General features: G+C 30.6%; 1 long non-coding RNA gene across 1 annotated transcript; it reads right to left on the minus strand.

The window, feature by feature from the left end:
• Window positions 1–8474: 8474 nt before the first annotated feature.
• On the minus strand, window positions 8475–9205 carry LOC126739753 (uncharacterized). The gene is made up of 2 exons (XR_007661700.1): window positions 8807–9205; window positions 8475–8752 (listed from the first exon to the last, which is right to left on the minus strand). It is a non-coding gene; the product is annotated as an uncharacterized LOC126739753 (long non-coding RNA).
• Window positions 9206–24134: the final 14929 nt, after the last annotated feature.

Genomic DNA, 24134 nt, shown 5'->3' on the forward strand with positions numbered 1-24134 from the left:
AAAAAGATTTTTTACATCCAAAGAAATAAGTATAGATCCGTCAGGTATGTAAAGATTTTTCAGACTATTTGACAAATCCACTGAATTTTTAGTTGAATAAACACTCCTAAACTTAGTCACCTCCCTCAAAACTGTGTTTAACCAAGCTAATAAATGGTAGCAGGGAGAATTGATAAAAGAAACCACTGGTCTTATGGGAACATTGTTTTTGTGAATTTTTGAAAGACCGTAGAGAACTGGAGTTCTGGGATTCATCGAATACAGCTTTTCTTTCTTAGTGTTAAAGAACTCAAGAGTTAAACTGCACTTGTCCAGCATTTGCTTAACTTTAGTAAAATACGAGTTGGTGGGGTCTCTATTGACTGTAACAAAGTCCTCTGGATCCAAGAAATCCAACACTTTCTGAATGTAATCATTCCTCTTTAGAATAACCAAACAATTACCCTTGTCAGCTTTTGATAATATTAAATCGTTACTTTTGATTTTATTTTTTAAAGAAGTTAAATGTTTTTTGTTAAAATTAGTATCATTAAGATTATCTGAGCCAAAACTAGAATTTAAGAAATTTATTATTTCTTAATGATCTTATAAATAATATTCTCTGCCATAGGTTGGCCCACTTTTAATTTGTGTAATTATAACAACGTATTTTTTCGTTGCTGTGGATTGAAATATACATTGCTGCCTTTTAATAGCGATTCTTGCTAGATGTAGAGGCTTGCTCTCTCTCTCTTAATATAATTCATTAAGTAATAATTTCATTCTCATTTTATTTATAGTATATTTATACTGTCTGTCTATATGGTATTGACTAACAGTACATTCTATTAACCAGTACCTTAAATAACATTTTTAGGTTTAAGTTCATCCTCTTATTTGCTTAAAATAGAAAACTACTTACTTAAATAGAAAATAATATAGGTGACCTAAAAACCAAAAATAGTTTTTATTATTAATTAGGGTTGCTTGTCACATGCTCTCGCCACCTCCGTGAAGGCAAAGTGTAAGTCTAATGTACGTTCTTTAATTTTATTTTCTTAAAGGCATGTCTAAATATACCTCATCACGAACTTTTATTTACCTGCTTTAAGAATATTTCCGAATTCGTATTCTTTATCTGTACGTATATTAAATAATGTGGTCGGGACGCTGAAATAATGAAATTAAATTTAGTAAACAAAATATTAAAAAAGTAGGTCAGTTTCAAAGATATGAAAAATAAAAATTGAAATATTGACATTATTTTTTTTTTAAAGATACATAAAAAAGGTATATTAGAGTTATTTATTTGGGAGAATCGTACTAAAATTTAAAAAAATAGTCTTATCAATCAATCAAATATGCTTTATTGTCAAAAAAAATTTGTAGACAAAGCTATACATAAAAAGCAAAACACACAAATATAGAAACCAAAATACAAGCACTAAATAAATATATAGAAAACCGGGTACAAAAGACATAAATATACCTGGTCAAATTTCTTATACTAAATGTAAAAAGTAAGAAAATAGGAAAGTAAATAAAAATAGTAACAAGAAAGTAAAATAAAAAAAAGTAACAAAAACAGTCACAAAAATTAATACAATGTTTAAAAAGTCATAAAAATGTTTATAGAAATTTAGCAATACAAAATATTGCTATTCTACATCGTAAAAAATTTAATAATCAGCCAGTGCGTGCATGCTACTCAAAAATTAATATTAAAAAAAAATCATCTTCTGCATATAAAGCTCTCTCCAGTAAATACGATTTCAAAGCATTGCGAAATCGAGGAAAAGATGCCAATGATTTAATTTTCAAAGGTAGGTGATTGTGCACTTATTAGCTCCGTAAAGAATAGCGTTTTTTATTAATCCTGACCTCGGGATTGGCACACAAAGATCATGCTCTGCGTTTTGAAGTGGATAATTGCGAGATGGTCTATTAGGAATTTCTGATATATGCTTGCGAACCAAGCAAATAGATTCAAAAATGAATAAAAATGGAAGAGTTAATATTTCAAATCTTTTAAACATTTCTTGGCAGTGAGCTCGACTATCAAGTCCTAGTAAATAGCGAACCGCTCTCTTTTGTAGTTAAAAAGTACGCTCAAACTGAGTCATACAGCATGTGCCCCAGAATGGAAAGGCGTAACGAAGATGGGACTCAAAAAGGGCATAATACACTGTTCTTGATAACGAAAGATTCCAATTCCCGGGAAACTGATCTTATGGCAAAACAAGCTGAACTTAATTTTTTAGATAAAACATCGATATGTAATTCCCACTTCAAAGAGCTGTCAACAATAAGTCTCAAAAATTTCCCAAATTCAACAACGTCCAAGCTGGTGTTGCTAAGTACAAAGGATTGGATAGTACCTTTATAAGATAAGACTTTAGTTTTTGAGATGTTTAAGCAGAGAAGATTCGAATCGCACCAAGATTTAATGTCTTTAGCAATAGTTGCATGAAGTGCCGCAACATCCGGATTGCTCCATGTAAAGCTAGTATCATCAATAAAAAGACAGATTTTGCCGCTAATGTTATGATGGGCCATATCATTAATAAACAGCACAAACAGAAATTGGCCCAGAACTGAACCTTGAGGTACCCCACATTCTATTGTTCTGCTAGAAGACATGGTCGTATCAACCTTTACAAGCTAACTTCTGTAGCTAAGATAGGACTTAAACCATTCGAGAGGCGTTCCTCTGAACCCATAGTGCTGTAATTTGTTGATCAAGATAATATGGTTTACACAATCAAAAGCCTTGGAGAAATCACAGAAAATAGTTGCTGTTAAATGATAATTGTTTATACTGTAGTAAATACTGTTAAAAAGAGAGAACATAGTATCATTAGTGCATTTATTACTCAAGAAGCCAAATTGATTGGGAGTTAGTATTTGATATTTAAACAGGAATAATAATAGGCTTTTTTTAATCAATCTTTCTATAATCTTCGATAATATTGGAAGGAGAGCGATTGGATGATAATTTGAAGCTCACTCAGCTTAGAACTTAGAGACGAAGAATGCAATATTTTTATATGAATAAACTTGGTAACTCTTCTTAAACAGATTTATTGCATATGGAGACTTATAATACATTATAAAACATCGATTTCTAATATCTCTATAATAATCCGTGTAGTAATAGAGAAAACGAAACGTTAAAGAAAGGCAGACTAAATAATATAGTCAATATTTTTGACTAGTTATTAGCCAAGGTTATAAATAAAATTATGTATATTACAATGTTATAAGTTTATAAGATAAGATATCTGATAGACAAACTTATAATTTATTCAGTTGGTAGCAGGAAATTAAGAAAAAATAATATTATCTTTATTAATTAGGCCTAATAAATAGAGGGACCTTCGAGAAGAATGCTTGGACCAAATCAAGAAATAAAAAATAAAATAAAGAATTGGGAAAGGTTTCATCCAAAATGAAGGCACAGTGGCAGTATAGTGCGGAGGAGTACTATCTTGCTGGAAAATTAGTTCTTCGTCAGAATAGTCTGAGACCAATGGATTTGGAAATAAAGCTAGTAGTGCTAGTACTAATTAAATAGACGTATTCTTCGTGCACTTTTTCACACCACACATCTATTTTTTGAGGGTACTGGATGTTCACCTTCATCATCCAATGCGCATTTTCTGTTGCCCAATATTGACAATACTGTCTGTTCACACAACAGATTATTACTTAGATTGCACATTTTGCAAGTATTCACAAAAATTATTTCGTCCATCAAAATTATCATCAAATAATTCACTGAAATACAAACTACACTAAAACGGCTTTATATGGGTAATATTTATGCTATTTAGTGAACTTCAGATTTCACCATGTGTAAACTAGCCCCAATCTGTTATAGGGGCGTGCATGGATTTTCTTCCAAAGAAAGCAAAACGTGAAGTTGTTTATTTTCATCTCATGCACGACGACCAGATGTCAGCAGATCTTTAACATGACCGCATTTTCTAAATTAATCCGCTATTTTAGTCACTATCTTTAAAAATATCGGAGGATGATTAGGGTGGATTTCATTGATTAATTCAGTAACTTCTATTTGAGTCATATGATAGTTTCAATGATAATACACGGTCACCAAACAACATAGATTACTGGAATTTTGCTCTGTTTATAAAAATTCTAATAGGTAAGGTACGACCTTCAATAATAATATTCGGCCGTGATTTTTTCAAACTGTTGAATTTAGGTATAGGATGTGATAAGTAGAATTCCAGGCGAAATTCAAAAATAAATTTAAAAATTATATTTGAAAAAACGAAGTTGATTGTCAAAATGAATTTTTGAATAACCTTGTATATACAAACTTTACGTACAAAAAAGCAGAAATTAATATAAAAATGTTTGGGCCCAAGCATTTTTATAAAAAAACATTGCTTCACCTTAAATGAATTAGGGACATAGCATTTGGGATGCGTTATTACATTCTAGTGATCTTAATTTTGTAGATATTTTGTTAAAAAGAATAAAGATTCCCATCAAGTTTAGGAAAATCAGGATTTTTCTTAGTCATACCTATAATATAGTAGATTAAATTTCTAAAATTTTTCAACTAAAATTTCTAACAATTAAAAAATTAAATTAAAAAAAACACTATTTTTTTTTAATTATGCTTTTGTTTTAATATTAAGACAATAATTTTGAATCTATTAATTCTGTAGACCGCCGAAGATATGACTTGATAAATTTAAACTAAGTCTAATATACGAAATTAAAACCTGTTTGGCCTTAAAAATTTGCAAATTATTAAATATTTATATTTTAATTTCAATATATAAAAACTTTCAATATTTAATAGTTCTAAAAATTCTGAACCAGTTGAAAAACAAATGTTAAGGTTAGGTTTGGAAAATCTTTAAAACAATGTCATCCAAATTGATATATTTACCAATTTACCGAAAAGAAAGTCAATGTCAAATTTTCATAACCAATAAATTTATCAATACCTCCTAATCCTACCTAATAAAAGTCCTACAGAAATTAAGTTATAAACCTGAGTTTCAATAATAAATTGAAAAATAAATATCTGTATTTTGCGTTCATCGTCGTGAATCGTGATATTAGAATACGCATTAATAATTTATTGTAGCAAATGTTGTACCAAACAACTGACGAAAACAAAATATCAGGAATTTTTTGTGTTTTTGGTTTAATCTCTAGAAGTTCGTGATTTTTTTAATCATGTACAGCAGATACGCTGGATCGGAAGAGGTGGACCAATTGCATGGCCTCCACGGTCTCCCGACCTAAATCCTCTGGACTTTTTTTTATAGAGACACTTAAAAAAACGAGGTATACCGTACTCCAGTTCAGAATATTGAAGAATTGCGTGACCGAATTGCAGTGGTTGCCGATAATTTGACTTCAGGAACAGCAGGAAGGAGGTGTATTTGAATTAGTGCGCCAAAATTGGATTAAACGTGCTCAAGCTTGCATTAGAGTCAATGGAAACAATTTTGAACAGTTTTTTAAGTAAGTGAACTGTTAAACTGTATTATTTTATTATCTCTATACCTGTAGGACATTTATTAAATTTTTTTGAGAAATCAACTTGTTTCGTAACAGCGCAGATATGGTTAAAATTTTTCGGATAAATTGTGAAACACCCTGTATAATTATGTTTACTTTAATAAAAAAAATATAATAAAAACTAAAAAGAAATCTATTAATAAGAAACAACCGATGCTTAATTTTTGTTCCAATAATTCAATAATAAACTTTAATAATTTAGTGTCTTTTTTAATCATTAACTTTAAAAAATCACAAGGCATTATTATTCTCCCAGCTGGAGCGTATTTAAAAATATAGAAAAAAACACTTTTTAAGTCCAAGATATGAATCTGATCAACAATCCTGAGCAAAGTAGGATTTACAAAATTAATTTTTAAATAATTTTTTTATAGGGTTGTATCCACATGCTATACATACATACCGTAATGTGGGGCTACTTGCCCACCCCGAGGTAACTTGCACACCACGTGTATTTTTGTTTACTTTTTTTTAGGTTATGTTATTTTGTGTTTTATCGCCGGCTTTCTGTTATTACAGGTAAATAAAGTATAAAAATGGTTCAAACGTATAAAAAAACTCCGGGAGCAAGAAATTACCGGAATTACTCAGAGAACGCCTTGCGCCAAGCGGTAGATGCAGTAAATGCGGGTATGTCAAGGAAATTAGCAGCCGAAACTTTTAAAGTAGAACACATTACGTTAGGTCGAAGACTTCTTGGTGCACACTCGAAATAAGTTGGTCGTCCAAAGGTTTTTGGTGATCAAGAAGAGACTCTCATTTCAAAGTCATTAAGTGTTGTAGCAAATTGGGGATTTCCTCTCACAAAAGTTGATATTCGTGACGTAATAAAAAAATTTTTGGACAAACAAGGAAAAAATGTTCGAATATTCAAAAATAACTTCTTAAATAAAGAAAAAATATTGACTTAGCAAATAGAGCAGTGAAAAGCTCAAATTTGTACAACTATGATGAAACCAACGTTACAGATGATCCTGGCTCCAGGAAGGTGGTGCCAAGGAACACGAAGAGAGTGGAAAGAGTTCAGGAGCATTCCCGGGCTACGATCAGTTTAATGGTTTATGGAAATGCCAATGGAGACCTTTTACCACCAATGGTTGTATATAAAGCTTTGAATCTTTATGACAACTGGACGCAAGGTGGACCGCGAGGAACAAAATATGCGAGCAGTGCGAGCGGATGGTTCGACATGAACTTATTCGAAATGTGGTTCTTCTAGCTTTTCCTGCCTCACGTCGAATCCATCAGAGAAAATAACGACCAGATGATTCTCGTTGGTGACTACCTGGCAAGCCACTTTTCACCACAGGTGATAGAGGTATGTGGTACAAATAGCATCTACATAACTCCCTTCCCAGCCAATGCCACGCATTTAATGTAGCCCCTTGATGTGGCCGTATTTGCGCCTATGAAAAAGAATGGAGAGAGATTCTCGATCAGTGGAGAAAGGACTCGCGGTTCCAAGGCTGTATCCCGAAAGAACAATTTCCGAACCTACTGGACAGATTGTGAAAAGGAGTAAATCAAAATGTAGCAGAGAATCTCAAATCAGGATTTAGAGCAACTGGTTTGCATCCTGCAAGTCTCGACGAAGTTTTAAAGCGCATTCCTGGTGGACTAAAAGATGCAGACATCGAAAGAGTCTTAGACAACAGCTTGGTTGATTTGTTGAAAGAGCACCGTCGAACAAAGGTTGAGAAAAAACGCAAAAGGGGAAAAAAAGTCGAACCTGGAAGTGATGCGTCTCGCACTGTTACAGACCCTAATATTTCTTAAAATCCTCTAACTGTTCCTGAGGAATTTCGAACTACAGCCGAAGAATCAGGACCCTCTTCATCTAGCGTTTTGCCATGCACTCAGCAACTCCCTACCCGGAAAAGCAAGAAAGAAAGAAAGACTAAAAACTCCCAGTGTGGTATCTGCAAGATTAATTGGAAAGACTACAGAGGCGCAATTGATTGTATACAATGCACGAAGTGTCGAGCTTGGATTTGTGGACCCTGTAATAAAGACAGCAAAGCCCTTATTTGATTGAGAATGGTGTGAGGATTCGAAAGATTGAAGATTTTTAATTGATGTGCAAGTTGCCCCAACCATGAGGTAACTTGAACACCCCACAAACAAATTTTTTTTGGGACCAATCGCTGGATTCTTCCAATTTTTATACCAGCCATGGGTAGCCCTTAAATAAATCGGTACAATGTAATTTTTGCAGTTGTAAAGTTACAATGTACGGGGGTACGTTGGGAAATGTGCTAAAAATGTCTGCAAGTAGCCCCAGTTCACGGTATAATATGCGAATTAGAACTATTGCCTACTTATTTTAAAAAAATTCTCTATAGGTGTAGTTTATGTTAACCAATGCTATTCTTAAGATTTAATTATGTATTTTAATGAATATATGATATAAATCAATATGTGAAGTAATAAACTTCATAAATACTAATGCTTGGCTCAACGACGCCACGTTCGTATGTATATACAATTTTCATAACGGAAATAAAACGACCACTTTGCCCAATATGTGTATTGTTAAAAATATTTTAAATTTATAAAAATGTTTCTTTAAGTCATTATTTAAATGGACTTTAGTGGACTGGCTGCAATTTCATCATGAATTTTATACTATAATTAAAATCTTAAGATCATAAATTAATTGTCCTTCAAATGATGAAATAATGATCAAAAATCAGGATTTTAATGTTCAATGGCAGTACATTTTTTTGCAAATGGCTGAGAAAAAATTATGATTCAAAATATGATATCTTAAAATATGACCATAATTTTTTATAATATTCAAATTTGAGAAAATTCCAGGACTTTCAACCACCTACTATTATTTTACTACTATTATTACCTTCTACTATTTTGCTTCTTTAGTACTTGGGCCTTCAGATAACCAAAACCCTTCTAACAGTAAAAATACATAATTCAGATAAGACTAACAACTTTATTCAATGATAATTATTACAAAAGAAAAATTTAAAGAAGCTTAGTAAACAGTGGCAACATAAGGAGAAGCATATGCAGAATAAGCAGGGTAAGCATTGTAGGCCAGTGGGGCTGCGGCATAAGTCAAAGGAACACCGTAGGCCACAGGAGCTGTTGCTACTACAGGAGAACTGTAAGCTAACCAAGGTTTGGGATCAGCTTTTGCTTCTGGAGCTGGCGCAGCTAAGGCTACAGCCAAAAAGGCAAAAAATACGATCTAGAAAAAATCATAATTATATTCGAGTGATTATAAAACATTAAGTATACTTACGAATTTAAACATTTTGATTAAATTTGGGCTGTTTCGATACGAAATGTTGTTCATATACTAATACAACACATTCAAGCAAAAAAGGCTTATATACTAAATGCCACAGCAATAATTTTAAGGTTGTCTGCATAGCGAAATAATTCATCTTGCATTTTTAGTAGTTATTTTCATATAAATCACCAAATTTAGATTAATCTTTTGAGATTATAGACACATTAATACATATATTATGCAAATTAGTTTGTTTTCGTCTTAAAATTTAGTCCTTTTTTTGCATCTCTGACCGTTTCGATTTATCAAAGAGCTCTCAAGGCTAACAAGTAAAAAAGGGTTTTGTAATTACGTATTGTTCACTTGGCGTTACATAATTACTTTTAAAAATATTAAGGAAAATTGAAAATGACGCACACTACTTAACCTTTTAATAAAGCTCCGTTTATTTTTTTTTATGCGAACCTGTAGCTGTCACTTGCAACGTAGGCGGAAAAAAATCGTAATTTTCCTTATTAAAAACTTTAATTTCAACATAAATGATTATGAACTGGTTATGTAATTGAAGTAGGCTTGAATTTCCTTATTGTTCCTCTATTCGTTTTGCCACACAAACGGACTGTCGCGTGCCGGAATTTTATTGTTTTTCTTTACGTACGCACATGTTATCTGGTTTTGTCAGGTGCTTCCATAGGCTTTACAAATTCGTTAATTAAATTAATTATCGAAGGTTAATAGAATTTTTTTTTAATTTTAGGACTTTCGACTTGTAGACGTTAGAGGCAAGAATTATATAAAAATGATTATAATGAAACTTAATTTATTTTGATAATTTTTGCATTTACGGTTAGCATTACCAGAAGAAAATGTCAACTTTGATCATTTACTAGACTTGGATTACATTTTTTTAAAAATGACATGACAGAAGTCTATTATCTAATCTAGTCATTTTCTAATTTATAGGTCAAATGTCTTAAGAAATATTTTAAATTTTATCTTCTCCTGATGTTAATGAATTGAAATAGTAAGCTTAGATAGAATAGGAATGTTGTATTAGACAAATATAACAATAGACACAATTTCAGTAATAAGGAGCTCACAGACCTATAGCTATAAAACGTATATTCTGAAATTAAATAGGCAGCACAATAAGTTGAACAAATTGCGAAATTTTTGAGCTGTTACTGTTTAGACATTTCTAGTGAAAAGTTACCCCTGAAAATAGGAAAAAATAAATAGGAAAAATGACGTTGCTTAAGATTGGGATAGACAGAAATGGAAAACCCAGGCCTATACTACTGCCCAGACGGCACCCAATATCCGTGGAATATGCCATTTATGTCTTATTTGATGAAATATATTATAATATGCCTGAAATATCCCATGAATATTCTAAAACTCGTATATGGAAAAACAATATTCCTGGCATATATTTCGCTGATATGCAGAGAATATTCACTTTTCATATTTATCAGATATTCTAGCGGTATAAGTCTTAAAATAAATAAAACTTTCTATTTCTTTTCTATTTTTTAATAAAGATATTTTTAATTGTTGATTTTTTTTTTACAAAGGGTAGTACCTATATTAAAAAAATTAAAATTTAATTAAAAAATAACTTAATGAAAATGCCCGATACCTGGGAATTTGTGAGTCAAAGATCTATTGAAGCCGGTTTGGTTCTTCATAATATAAAAACTAGTTTAGTAGTATGAGTACCTTGGCTAATTTTTTTCAGCATTTTATTGTTTTATAACAATCATTAAAAAAGTCTTTTATCCGAAAAACATAATACATATCAAAAATAACTATTGCTATTAGAAGAGATACCCTATTATGATGCTTGAGTTTATTGCCGTTTGAGCATAAAAGTCTTTAACAATTTGACTGGAATGAATCGATTTTTTTTTAAATTAGATTTACGCTTTCATTAATTGTTTTGAAGATAATAATTACAAAATGTATTAGAGTGATTATTTATCATGTTTAGATAGTGAAAATATGCTACTGAATTTGTGAAGGAATTAATGTATTGTATAAACCAAAAGAAAAACACCAAGTATCAGTCTTAACCACATAATAAAGATACACATGTTTTGTACCTACCGGAGTACAGGCTGAGTGCAGACTAAGGCGTTAGCCCTACACAGTTCACAATATTAATAGTGTATTATTATTATTATTATTATTATTATTATTATTATTATTATTATTATTATTATTATTATTATTATTATTAATATACAATTAATTACTATTCAAAGATTTATTTAATTCACTGGTTTTACTATTTATTTAACTCTATATTCTGTTTTAATTAATTATCAATATTGATACTTTTTCCTCTTTTAAAATTAGAGATACTTTTTTTTTGCTCTAAGAAAAATAAAATATATAGAATAATAAAAAATGCAACATAACATTCTTTATTTTAAGTTTTTTTACCCTTAAATATTTATTGCTTATGACAAATTAATAGTTTAAATATTTAAAAAATATTTATTTTATTAATTAATAAGTTTAATACACTTTATTTTTTATATCTTTTAAAAGATTTTTGCTTTAGTTTTTGGCTGTAAAATTAAATATTTTTTACAGATTATCAAAAACAATGCTTATTTAAAGTAATTGTTTTGTTATTCTCTTCAATCTAGTGATACTTTAAAACCTTTGGGGAAAAAATATAAAACATGTATTTGTTACACAATAGTTTGATTTTAAATCCCTTTATGTGCAAATGTTAAGTTTAAACTAAGTCATATTTAATTATTTTTGCTCTGCATGGTAGGTATTTTTTTATTTTTATTGCAACAATATTTTGACGCGAATTTATCTTATATAGTAATAAGAAAGCATGTCAATTGCTTATAATAGACATGAAAAAATCCAGTTTGAAATAACTATTAAAAAGACTAGAACTAGAAAAGAATAGAACCACCATATATAACCACCTTCAATGAAAGATGCCATTGAGTGGTAAATGAAACAATTTTTCATGTATAGTAATGCTACTCAAAAAGACCTTTAATTTGAAGTTATGACAAAAGAGGGTGGTTCCATTATGAATGGGGTAAGTAGCGCTTAGGGATGATTTAATAATGGATTTACCTCTTGACTAAAATATGATGGTTCTGTTTGTTCTAACCTCTAAGACAGTTATTTCAAACCACATTTTTTCAACTCTTATATTTTGTGAGATATGCACATTAACCCTTTTCAAATTGAGACCCTGTACAAATAATTAAATATATTTTAAGCCATGAAGAAATATTGCAGGCATATAAATTAAAAATAGGTAGAAAAAAACAGTTTTCTCAAAATTTGTAAAATCAAAACTTATTATTAAAAACGACGAATATACTGTCAAAACACTAAGACGATTGAACAAAACTATATTTTTGGAACCTAGTGGAGAAAAGTGCTTTATTGTCAAAAAGAAATGCGCCACCCATTCCAACACCAAGGAGTTACCAAATTGAAAGCGTTTGTATCCCTTCCCCTTTATAGACTCCCTCAAAACAGAAAAGTAAAAAGAAAATTGCAGTCCAAATAACATTGAACCAAGACTTTAAGAATGGAATTTAATCAAACACCAATAAACCGAAAAAGTAGGGCTATATCATTCAGCAATATGCCACAAAATAGGCCAACTAGAAGTTAACATTTTTAATAATATATATTTTTTTTATATAAGTGTCGATACGTCTTTTATTTTGTTATTATTGTTCTTTTTTGTTATTTTTTATTGATTAGTTCCTTTAAGAACAAGTTTTGAGGAAATGGTCAGAGATAAAGGTAAACTTGTTGGCATCAAATTGACGATAAAAGAATGTTCTATAAAAACGCGATACCATATACAGCGTTTCCATTTAAAGAAATAGCGCAAAATTCAACTTAAAATATAACTATTTTAGTTACGATTTTGATCACACCGTACTAAAAAAAAAATTAATATGAAATTTCGAAGGACTTTGCATAGATTTTTCAAAAATATAAAAAACGTAAAATTGATACATAGACTTTTGAAAAAATTACTTTAAATTGTTAATAACGATTCAACGTCGCATTCTAGGGCAAAACATTTTTAGGATTAAAGAAAGAATCAAATGAGTAGTAGTAATGTTGAGTGGACAGTGTCCGGTGAGTAGACCTGAAGTCAATTGAAATTCGCATTTCGGAAAAAAATATAGGTGGTTGCATTTAAAAAAAAAATCAAATTATGTACCACGATTTTTAGGACACTCTTTATCAATCGAACTAATTTTAAAAAGCTCTTCTCACTCAAGTAACGTTCCCCCTATTAAACGTATTTTCCGTTTCAAGATTTAGATGCAATCGAGCACCGCAACTTTTAAACAAACACTCAGGATTCAACAACACATTCAGGACACAGTTACTTTACCAGTCAAATTACGATACAACTGATAAACTTAATATCAACAGAGGAGAAGTCTACGGCAAAGAGATATTATCTCGTCAAAGTTCTCAGTGCTCGAAGATGCAGATAACTGAGCTGATGAGACAAGGAATTGGCTTAACAAGAAGAAACTAGAGGAAGCTAAAAGCAGACAAGTAAGTTAACGTGCCATAGAGAGAAAATTATGGAAAAAAATCCTGAAAGATCGAAAATAGATTAGGGAGAGGAATTATGTACAAGATATCAGCCAAAGAACAATTATTAACTTAAAATGAAACTGGGCAGTCAACTATCTGGCCCGACAGTGTGGTAAAATTATAAAATGGTCATCATGACGAGAGAGAAGAACCGCAGGATGACCCAAACAGAGATGGTGACATGAGAAAGACGGCAAGCTTAAACTGGTACCAGAGGCCAGAATAGAGAAAGGTAAAATCATATGTGACAGGCCTACAATCAACGAATAAAACATGGGTAAGAAAGAGAGAGAGTATAAAATTATTAAGTAGTTACTTATCAGATCCAAGTGAGCAAACCTTTTGTTGAGATACATTGGAAGCAACAAAGGTTAAACATTGAGTTTTGAAGTTTCTCTTTTTCTTTAAGCTTTTCTTTAAACGTTTTCCAAAAAAAAAATTTTTTAATTTTATTTTTAAATATTTTCTTTTATTTTAACATTTATGTTCAAGGTGCGGATAAATAGTTGATCTTGAAATCCAATGATGCATTTTGTTTGTTGGTGTTGCGGGGTAAATAGCAACTAAATGTTAATAATTTGACAACTTTTAATTTTGTTGAGTGTTGGTGAACAATAAGCTACTTAAATCTATGTACTTGTTTTCAATAAGAAAATTGACAGATATTCATTTTTTAAACGGCTTTTAGAAAAAGATACAAGAGTATCGTAGAAGTTCGTAGTATCGAGTCGTACCTAATTGTCGAATTTTTATTAGTAATAAAAATATATTTGAAAAACGGACTTAAATAAATCCGGATGGATGGATTGAAAGGGGTGGCCCCATTCCGTGGCTATTTCGTTCTCCGGATTTAAATCGTTACATGCGATTATCCGTAAAACCCGTATTTGTCTTTGTGTGTAAGGCAACCTTTTTGAGTACTTTATTTAGAATTCTACGTGGTACTACTAGTATACCACTGTTGTTTACCCAGCAACCCAAACAAGCAAAACGCGTCATTGTCTGTCGTATATGTCGTCTTCCAAGGCCAACTAATTATTCGCACCTCGATAATAAAGGTTAAAATTTAAAAAAATATTTGTAATAAAATTTACAAAAGCAGTTTTTTCAAAAAGGTCATAAGTACCTTATTTATTTGAGAATTTAAATATAGCCCATACGAGCCCTAACAACTATATGTTGGAACAAGCAGTTATTTTGAAATAAAATGCCCATTTAGCGAAAATATTTTATTAATTTTTTTTTAATCATAAATATGAAATGAACAAGCTTTTTTATAATGTTTTATATTGTTTTTATAATTTATTTATATATTTTAAGTTATTTGGTATTTAATTACTTGGTAAATAATTGAAAAATGCTGACAACTAAATATTGGAACAAGTGTAAGGCGTAACGTCACCCTTAGCTTAAATAACAGCCTGAACTCTATGAGGCATTGTACCAACTAGACCTTCACAAAATTCAGGGGTGAAACTATCCCATATCCTGTAGTTTAGCACGTAGTTGTGGTAAAGTACGCTGCGGACTATTTCTTAGGCATTGTTTCATTTTGTGCCAAAGTGTTTCGATTGGATTGAGATCCAGGCTGCTAGAGGGGTGTGATAAAACTTTAATATTATGTTCCCCCATCTATTTTTTGGTAGATTTAGCAGTATGACATGAGGCACCGTCCTATTAAAAGATAAAATCTCCAGATGGATATAAATTTGCTGCACTTGGTAAAAGCGAATGTTCGAGAATGTCTTGATATTTTTCTGCATTTACTATGCCATCAATAAAGTGTAACGTTCCCAACCCTTTGGCTGACATACAACCCCACACCATGATGCCCTGTGGAAACTTTACAGTCCTATTAACACAATCCTTATGGAATGCTTCTGTTTTGTCCCGAATCACACGCTTTCGATAATCTCCAATACAGACATCAAATTTGCTTTTGTCGCTATAAATAACTTTGCTCCAATTTTCTTTGGTCCACGAGAGTTTTGATTTGGTCCAAATGTAACGATTCCTTTTTTGAGTCTCCGTTAACAATGGTTTTTCTTTGGCCTAGGCGAAAAAATGAGAAAAATGAAAATAATATAGCACAGAACAGCCTATTAAACATACTTTATAAAAACTAAGACCGCTCTTGTGGATATATTTGCGGCAGCATTCTCTGGAAACATTTATCCCACTTTCTCTATTCCACCTTGCAGTTACTTCTCGTAGAGTATTTCTTCTTCCTGACTTGTTTAATTCAAGCAAATTTTAATCAAGTTCCTTACATTTCTTTGAGAAACAACTTTTGGACGACTTGAACTTTTGCCGCAAACACCAATACTGGCAGTTTCACCATATTTTTTAATTATATTAAATATAGTAGTTATTGCAACATTTAATTCACTAGAGATTTCTCGCATTGTTTTCCCTTTATGGTACTGCCGGATAATAATTTCTCGCACTTTTAGATCAGTAGGTTTTCCACGAGCCATTATTGTATTTTTCTCGCAATAAAAATGACAGTAATTGATTATTAACGGTCAAGTGACGCATCAAAATTTTTATTGTTGACAACGCACTAATTACTTTTGTTTATTCAAACTTTTGTTTATTCACTTCGCGTCATGCTAATAAAACTGGAAAAATTTGAGCAAAAGCAACCCATGTTCCAACATTTAATTGGCAACATTTCTTGATTATCAAACAATTAAATAAATATTATTTAATATCAAAATTTTATTAAACCTTAAAAATAATTCTCTAAAACATAAAAAATTTTATTAATTTATTATTTTTAAATAAAAAAAAATAATTTAAAAGAATTACGGTAAACTGGAATTTTATTCGTAAAATGACTACTTGTTCCAATATATAGTTGTTAGGGCTCGTATTAGAAAAATCGATAAACAATAAATTTGGAACAAAATTTTTCTACGCGCCCCCTCTTATGTGTTAGCCACCCCTGAAGACAATCTAATACTAAGTTTTAGTTCGTAAAATAGAAGGAAAAAAGAAGTTTTATTAGTTTTTGTTTTGAAAATATTTACAAAAAACTGCCTTCTTCATCACTTCTTCATCGTTAACACCCTGTATTTTAAATACTAAGACATGATGGACATTACTTTATGAGAAATGTTAACCTTATTTTAGGTCGTAGAATATGTGGTTTAAATACTGACATCTAATTTCGGAATATTTAAAAAATAAGGATTGGTCTCAAATATGCTCCGCTTTTAAAAATAAAATTGAAAAATTTGTAGATAAAAGAATATAATATTATATATGTCTAAGCATATTTTATTTAGCATGAAAGTATAAGCTCTTATATAATTTATTAAAATAAAAAATAATTTATCTTTCAGACATAGGTTTTTTTAGAAAATAAAAATCCCATACTCCATGTTCCTCAACGTAATTAATGAAAACCTAATTAGTTTCTTCAGAATATACCCAAATAATATAAACGATATGCCAAATAAAATAATCTAATAATTAATAAATAAAGTCTTAGAGGAATATCCAGCACATATTAATATATGTTAATTATTTAATAATAATACTTTATAATGGCCGATTGGTATCTCTAAAAAGTATAAAAACAATTATACGAAATAAACTAAATTACACATTCAAATGTCGTTCGCAACCTTCAATGCTTTGGTACTAAAAAAACACTTTAAATGTACCACCTTATGACCAGAATATTTGATGATAGTCGTCATTACTTTTAGACCATTTTTAAGGATATCTTGGCTATTTGTTGTTGATGTTTACGTCTTTTGTTATTGAAGCTTTTAATTATGTATACTTCCATATTTCTTCCTTCCTGATTTTATCGCTGGTATATATATATGAGGCCGGGATTATTTTTAGACAGTCAATAACGTCAGTCTGTACTATATGGTGATATATAGTAATATAACTGTTTAATTTTTTTTACGAAAATTGTTGAATTTTGTGTTTCATCATGTTTAAGTTTGTAAGTTGGTTTTTATACATTAGGGGTGATAGTGGGTTTTAACTTCTTTAATATCGTTAAAAGTATTTTTTTTATAATTTAACTGTTTATTTGAAACTGTGTTAATTGATTTCAAAATTATCATCCTTCAGCTTTTGTTAAAATACCAAAAAAGACAATAAAATATTATTAAAATTCTGCTATTTTTTAGATAATAAAAAAAACAAAATTAAAATGTTCAAAAGAAAATCACAATTGATAAAGCACTAAGACTAATCTAAAAATCACAATGTAACCCATTTCTCATTTTGACCGATAATAAACTAAATAGATGGCAAAATTTTTTGATGTTTTAAAATATTTTTTAACGATAAACTCAAAATTGCTAAGGCAATAGTGTCCCAATACTTAAATATTAAAATAAAAATGAAACCAAACATTCACTTTAAGAAAAACTAATTTTTATCAAAAGAAAAGTTTAGATTTTACGGAAAAGAGTAGTCCAAAGTTTCAATTTTTTTTTTGATAATTTTTAAGGACACAAATATTTTTTTTTAACAATTTTTTGATGATTAAGTCAAAATATCTAAAGCAATAGCACAAGTAAAAAAATTAAAAATCATTATAAATGAAAGTTAAAATTTTGTTTTGATTAGTATTGATTTTTTTACCACATTTCTAACGAGTAGTTAAAAAAAACTTTCATTTTTAAAGTTTCTATTTTCTTATTTTTAAAGAAAAAATATTTTTCTACTACCGTGCGTAAAGTATTCACTTTACACACTGCCCAGGAAATCCTATCAATAAAGTTTTACTTTTTACGCACTAGTGTAAAAAAAGTAATTTGACGTTTATTTGAAATTCATTTTATAATTTGCCAAACATTTTTTTGACGTCTTTTTCGCACTAATTCATAAAGTAATTTGGTATTTTTAATTTTTTTTAATGGTAGTAGAGTTTTCCCATTCGTAAAAAATGACCATTTTGCACACTTTTTACATAATAAACTATTTTCTACTATCGTGCGAAAAGAACTCACTTTACATACTTCCCAGAGTTGATAAAGTTTCACGTTTTACGCACTAATACCTAATTTAATTTATAATTTGTCAAAATAGTTATTTATGCAAAAAGTGTGACAAATAATCCTTTTTTTATGAATTTTTATTAATAAATAAAGGGGATTTTACTTAGGTGCAAAATACAATATTCTTTCTACTACCAAAAATACCAAATTACTTGACGCATTTAAACGACTTTACGGTTAAAAAAAACTTCATTTTTTGGCAAATTATAAAATAAATGTTAAACGTTAAATTACTTTTTACACACTAGTGTGTAAAAAGACTTTTTTAGGCACAAGTGCGTAAAAAAGAGTTTTTTTATTAAAGATTTCAAAAAACAGCCATGTTTGAAATATTTTTTAAAAAATGTAAAAAACTTCTTGACATGATGTGCATTTTCAGCCACTTTTTTCCAAATAAATTTATTACTTAAATGGATTTAATATATTTTACTTATGTCCTAATAAATACTAAATTTCTATTTTATTATATTCATTTAGACGAAAAAAACTAGTATCAGTTTGTTTTTAATATGAAGGAATTATTGAATAAAAAATATACAAATTTTCAGCTAAATTTCCTTAAGTAATTTCCCTTTCTAAAAAATTACTAAAGCTACTTATCTAATTTGAAATTAAAATGAATCTTATTAATTAACATATATTCGTAATTATCTTCACTTTTTCATCTATTTTTCTCCAGCCAATTTGAAAGGAAAATCCAAATATTCAATAGCACCAACCTTTTTTCCAACATAAAAAAAAATAATAAACTCATCGACATGCTACTCTTTTACAATTATTTTTATTCAATAAACTTAAGAGTAAAATCCAAACTTGTATAGTAAAAACCCTCGTCTTACTACCAAAATAATTTCTTAAAAGTTTAAATAAGTCTATTCACATGATATGCTTTTTCAACTAATTTAATGATAAAATGAAAAATCCTATGCACCTCAACCTCAAAAACATCCCTAGCATAGCTTCAGAGAGCTATTTCAAACCACCGAAATCCGACCTACAGTAGCTCTAAATACATCAGGGTGACCCGAAAACAAATAGGTCACACTGTATATATACAGTAATGGCCAAAAGTAGATAGACAAATGGTTTTTTAAAAAAATCAAAGAAAATAAAAATTCTATAATAAAGATATTTAAGTATATTATGGGCAACATAAACATGTATAAAAATAATGACACATTCTTTAGAAACACCTAATTTGGTAAATAATAAGAAATAACTAAATATACGCTGGACAAAAGTAGATGGAGGCAAATTGAAAAAATAGCCAATACTCTTTTTTTTTCGAAGTATTTTTTTTAATTATAAACTAAACCATCTACAATATTAGTATTTTGTAAAATACCCATTATTGTCTATTACAGTCTGATATCTATGTGGCATTGATTCAATAAGATTGTCTATGAATTTAAAACCAATATTTTTCCATTTCTGTTGCAACCGTTCGAATAATTCACCTTTATTTGAATAGTTTGTATCCCTAATATCACGATCTACAATTTCCCATAAATTTTCGATGGGATTAAGATCGGGTGACTGGGATGGCCATTTTAAAACTGGTATTTTTTCTTCTTCGAAAAATTGCTTCATAATTTTGGAGGAATGCTTCGGGTTATTATCTTGCTGGAATTGGAATCTCAATGGTAAATTGTCTTCGACATAGGGCAACATGACATCTCTGAGAATATTCCTGTACATAAACCTGTCCATTATGCCCTCTATGCGATATAACGGGCCCATTCCATAACCTGAGAAGCAACCCCAAACTATCACTGATCCATCTCCATGATTAACTGTGGGTTTTGTGTACTTGGGATTCAAACGCTGACCAGAAGGACGTCCAATATATTGAATTCCATCGGAATTAAACAAATTAAACTTCCATTCATCGCTCCAACAATCACGTTTCCATTCATGTTTTGTCCAGTGTATATGCTGACGGGCAAATTCCAATCGGGCTAAGCAATTCTTTTTTGAAAGCAATGGTTTTTTTTGCTGGCCTACGTGCAAACAGATTCTCTTCTACCACTCTTCGTCTTACAGTCCTTGAGGACACATTACAAAACCCTAGAGCCTGTAATTCTATCTGAATTTGACGAGAAGTCATGCGAAAGGGTTATTCTGGTTAATTTGTTTTAATTTGCGTACAGCTCTAATGTCCATTTTTTTTGGTTGACCAGATTTATTTTTTGGCTCTAATGATCCTTTTTTATATCTTTTGATAATTGCCCAAACAGCTTTCCTTTTAACATCAAATCTACGAGCAATATCAATTTAACGATCACCCGCGCGATATGCATTAATAATGCGTAATGAGAATTTAATTCCGCGAGGCATGTTGCACCTTGAGTTAAAGAGAAGCAATACTATACTAATTTTATTTTATAAATATCTAGACAAAAAAATAATTCCAAAATTGATTTTGTCTATCTACTTTTGACCAGCTATATTTATATTATTGCTTTATCTAATAGCAAGCAAAATATTTAACTGATATTTATTGGTATCTTTTTATAGACCGCCTTACAAATCACAATACCTTAAAATCTAGGGGACCTGTGGGTAAATCGTTAAACAATTATATGAAAATAATATTTTGTCTATCTACTTTTGGCCACTACTGTATATATATATATATATATATATATATATATATATATATATATAATTTAACTTTTTTTGTTATTGACAGTTGATCGTTGTCGCCATGCTGGCTTTCGCTTCAGCTTCTCCGCTCCCCAGGGCGGCCCCAAAAGCAAAACCTCAACTATATTTGGACCCCTACTTAGCCCACAGCGACTACGTAGCTCCAGTAGCGTACTCAGCTCCTCTGGCATATTCTGACTACGTCGTTCCTTCCGTGTACGCTGCTGACTATGCCTATTCACCCTATGTTGCAGCCGAGCCCGTGGTGGTGTATTAGTTTATAAATATTTTTTTTAGATTTAAGGCAATAGTTTATAATACGGGTAATGAAATGATGATTGTTAATATACAAATGTGCTGTTTATTAAAATAAAGAAATATATTAAATGTTGATAGCTTGTATTTTATAAATGAAACAAGTTAGGTTATATGTTTATTCCTGCTATAGTTGAAACGGAAACAATCTTCCCCACTAACCCAGATTTATACCAGGTATGTTTTTCCGAGGTACATTTATATTTATACTTACACAAGTCAAAATATGGAAAAAAGTATTACAATTAAAATTATAATAATAAATCAGTAAAAATGCAACAATTAGTAACTAAAACTAACAAACACAAAGCAACTTTAACAGAAATGCAATATATAATGAACAATGTAATATTCCTAAAACGCCATAGTCGAGTAAAGAAATTCTTGAAATAAGTCAAAAGGGTTATGAATTAGGAAATATTTAACTTTATTTTAGAATATAGGTAGGGCCATTTTAAACTATGCACCCAAATTGCTCTGAATCTAACCGAAATACACAAAAATGGATGACACTAAATTAGTTCAGGACAGACGGGGACATGTGTCTGTGGAGATCATCTTGAGATCGTTTTTCAAGGTCAGCTAATGATACTGCAAACTTGTTATTGTAACCTTGAGATCAACGGTGATCAAATTTTCACCGTCATTGATCCGTTAACCGATCTCGAGGTCAATTATCAAGGTCATTTTTAGGTTCGTTTTCATTCATTCGACGTAGTAAATTCTGCTTGCTTTGAGGTGCTTGATTAGCATGAATTCCCTCGCCTCTCACCATCTTAACTACGAAGCAAATGTTCAAACTAGTCTCTTTTTGTCGTTGTTGAAAAACAACATTCCTCAAATAACCTCACAAATAAAAATCTGGCAAGGTCATATTGGGTGAGTTTGCAGGCCAGTTAATTTCGTACAAAAATTATCGAATAGCTACTGCAAAATGTGGTGCTGCATTATCTTGCTGGAGTACCATTCCTCGCTTCGTGTCTAAGTCTACCTCTGCCAATAGTTCTGGCAAGCTATGTAAATTATTAAAGTATAATTATGTACATAAGCCAGCTTGAACAGTCTCCGTTAAATAAAATCACTCCAACCTGAAAATCACCTTAATAATTGACTTTGAAGTCAAAATGATTAAAGTTATTTAAACATTTTTCTTTGATCTACCTGCTAGAATATTTTTAAATTGTATAACTCAAACAGAAACAACTAAGAACCAAATTTTTGTAACCTGACCTTGATTTTTTTACGATGTTTTAAATGTAAGATTTCCATTTAAAAATATTACTCTGACCTTGAATTAACCCTAAAAAACGACTTCAAGGTCAAAATGATGGATACATGTCCCGCTCTGTCCTGAATAACTTTGAAAGAAGTCGTCCATATTCTCAAAGAGACCCTGATATAAATAAATCAAAGGAGAACAACACAAAGTCTCGGTCTCAAAAAAATTTGTTTAATTTGTTAGAGTGGTGACACGTGTTTCGGTCCTAAGAGCATCATCAGACCTAAGAAATAATGTAAACAAAACCAAATAAAATTACAAAAAGACCTTAAATAAGTAAAATAAAAAAATATACCTCAAGAAGGTTAAAAACACGCCCGACTGTGTCAAATATACAAACACACTGAACGGTAAAATATAAGTTTAAAAAACTGACGTCACAAATATGTAAAAAACAATAACATTGAACTTGAATACAAGAAAATAATAAAAAACTATAAAGGAACTATCGAGATTTGAACCTACAACCTTGCAGCAAGACTGATACCGTTTGCTGCGTTGACCGCTAGGCCACACCGTTCATGCGATAGCTTAAAAAGAAAGGAGGAAACTACAAGATGTTATTAAAAATGAGTCCCGGCTCAAAATTGAACACGTCGTTAACGCAAGTTAAAACTGGACTCTTCCTCGCTCTTGTAATCTCTAGCTTTTCAAAAAAGATCTAGCTTTTTGCCCTTCTGGCAGTCATGAACCACTGCCAGATTATTGGGGTAGGAAAAATTATGACCTGTTGACAATAAATAATTGGCAAACGCTGACTTGGTCTCGACGAGGTCGGTGGCTTTAAACTTGTTCACCAGACCTAGATGTTCTTGTACCCTTGTTGAAATTTTCTTCCCGGACTGTCCCACATAAATCGTAGGGCAATCGGCACAATGCAAACTATAAACTCCCGATTTCGAAAGCGGATGTGGCTTATCCAATGGTTTAACCAGATTTCGCTTTACGGAATTAGAAGTCTTAAAGGCGATTGAGATGTTAAAAGGTTTAAAGAATTTCGTCACCCCCTGGGAAATACCTGCAAAGTAAGTTAAACATCTAAAATTTTTATTATTACGTTCCCTTTCCTCCTGATGTACAATGCGGTACGAAAGTTTGTACTTATTAAAAAAGTTTTTTGAAACTTGATAGAGGAAGGTTATTGTTGATTGCAATAGATTTTATTATATTGTACTCTTTTTTAAAGGCCACATTGGAGAGAAGTAAATTAAATAATCTATAGAAGATTGAGTTAAGAGCAGCAAACTTGTGTTGGCCAGGAGAAAGGGAATTAAATTGGATAAATTTATCCGTAGCGGATGGTCTTCTGTACACTTCAAAAGTTATTGCATTGTTGTACCTAATCAGGTACAAGTAAATCCAAAAATGGTAAAGTCTTATTAACTTCTTTTTCCAGAGTAAAAATTATGTTACTATGAAGAGAATTTACGAAATTCAAAAATCCCGCCAAATC

The sequence above is a fragment of the Anthonomus grandis genome, chromosome 8 (genome assembly GCF_022605725.1).
Source record: "Anthonomus grandis grandis chromosome 8, icAntGran1.3, whole genome shotgun sequence".
Lineage (NCBI taxonomy): Eukaryota > Metazoa > Arthropoda > Insecta > Coleoptera > Curculionidae > Anthonomus > Anthonomus grandis.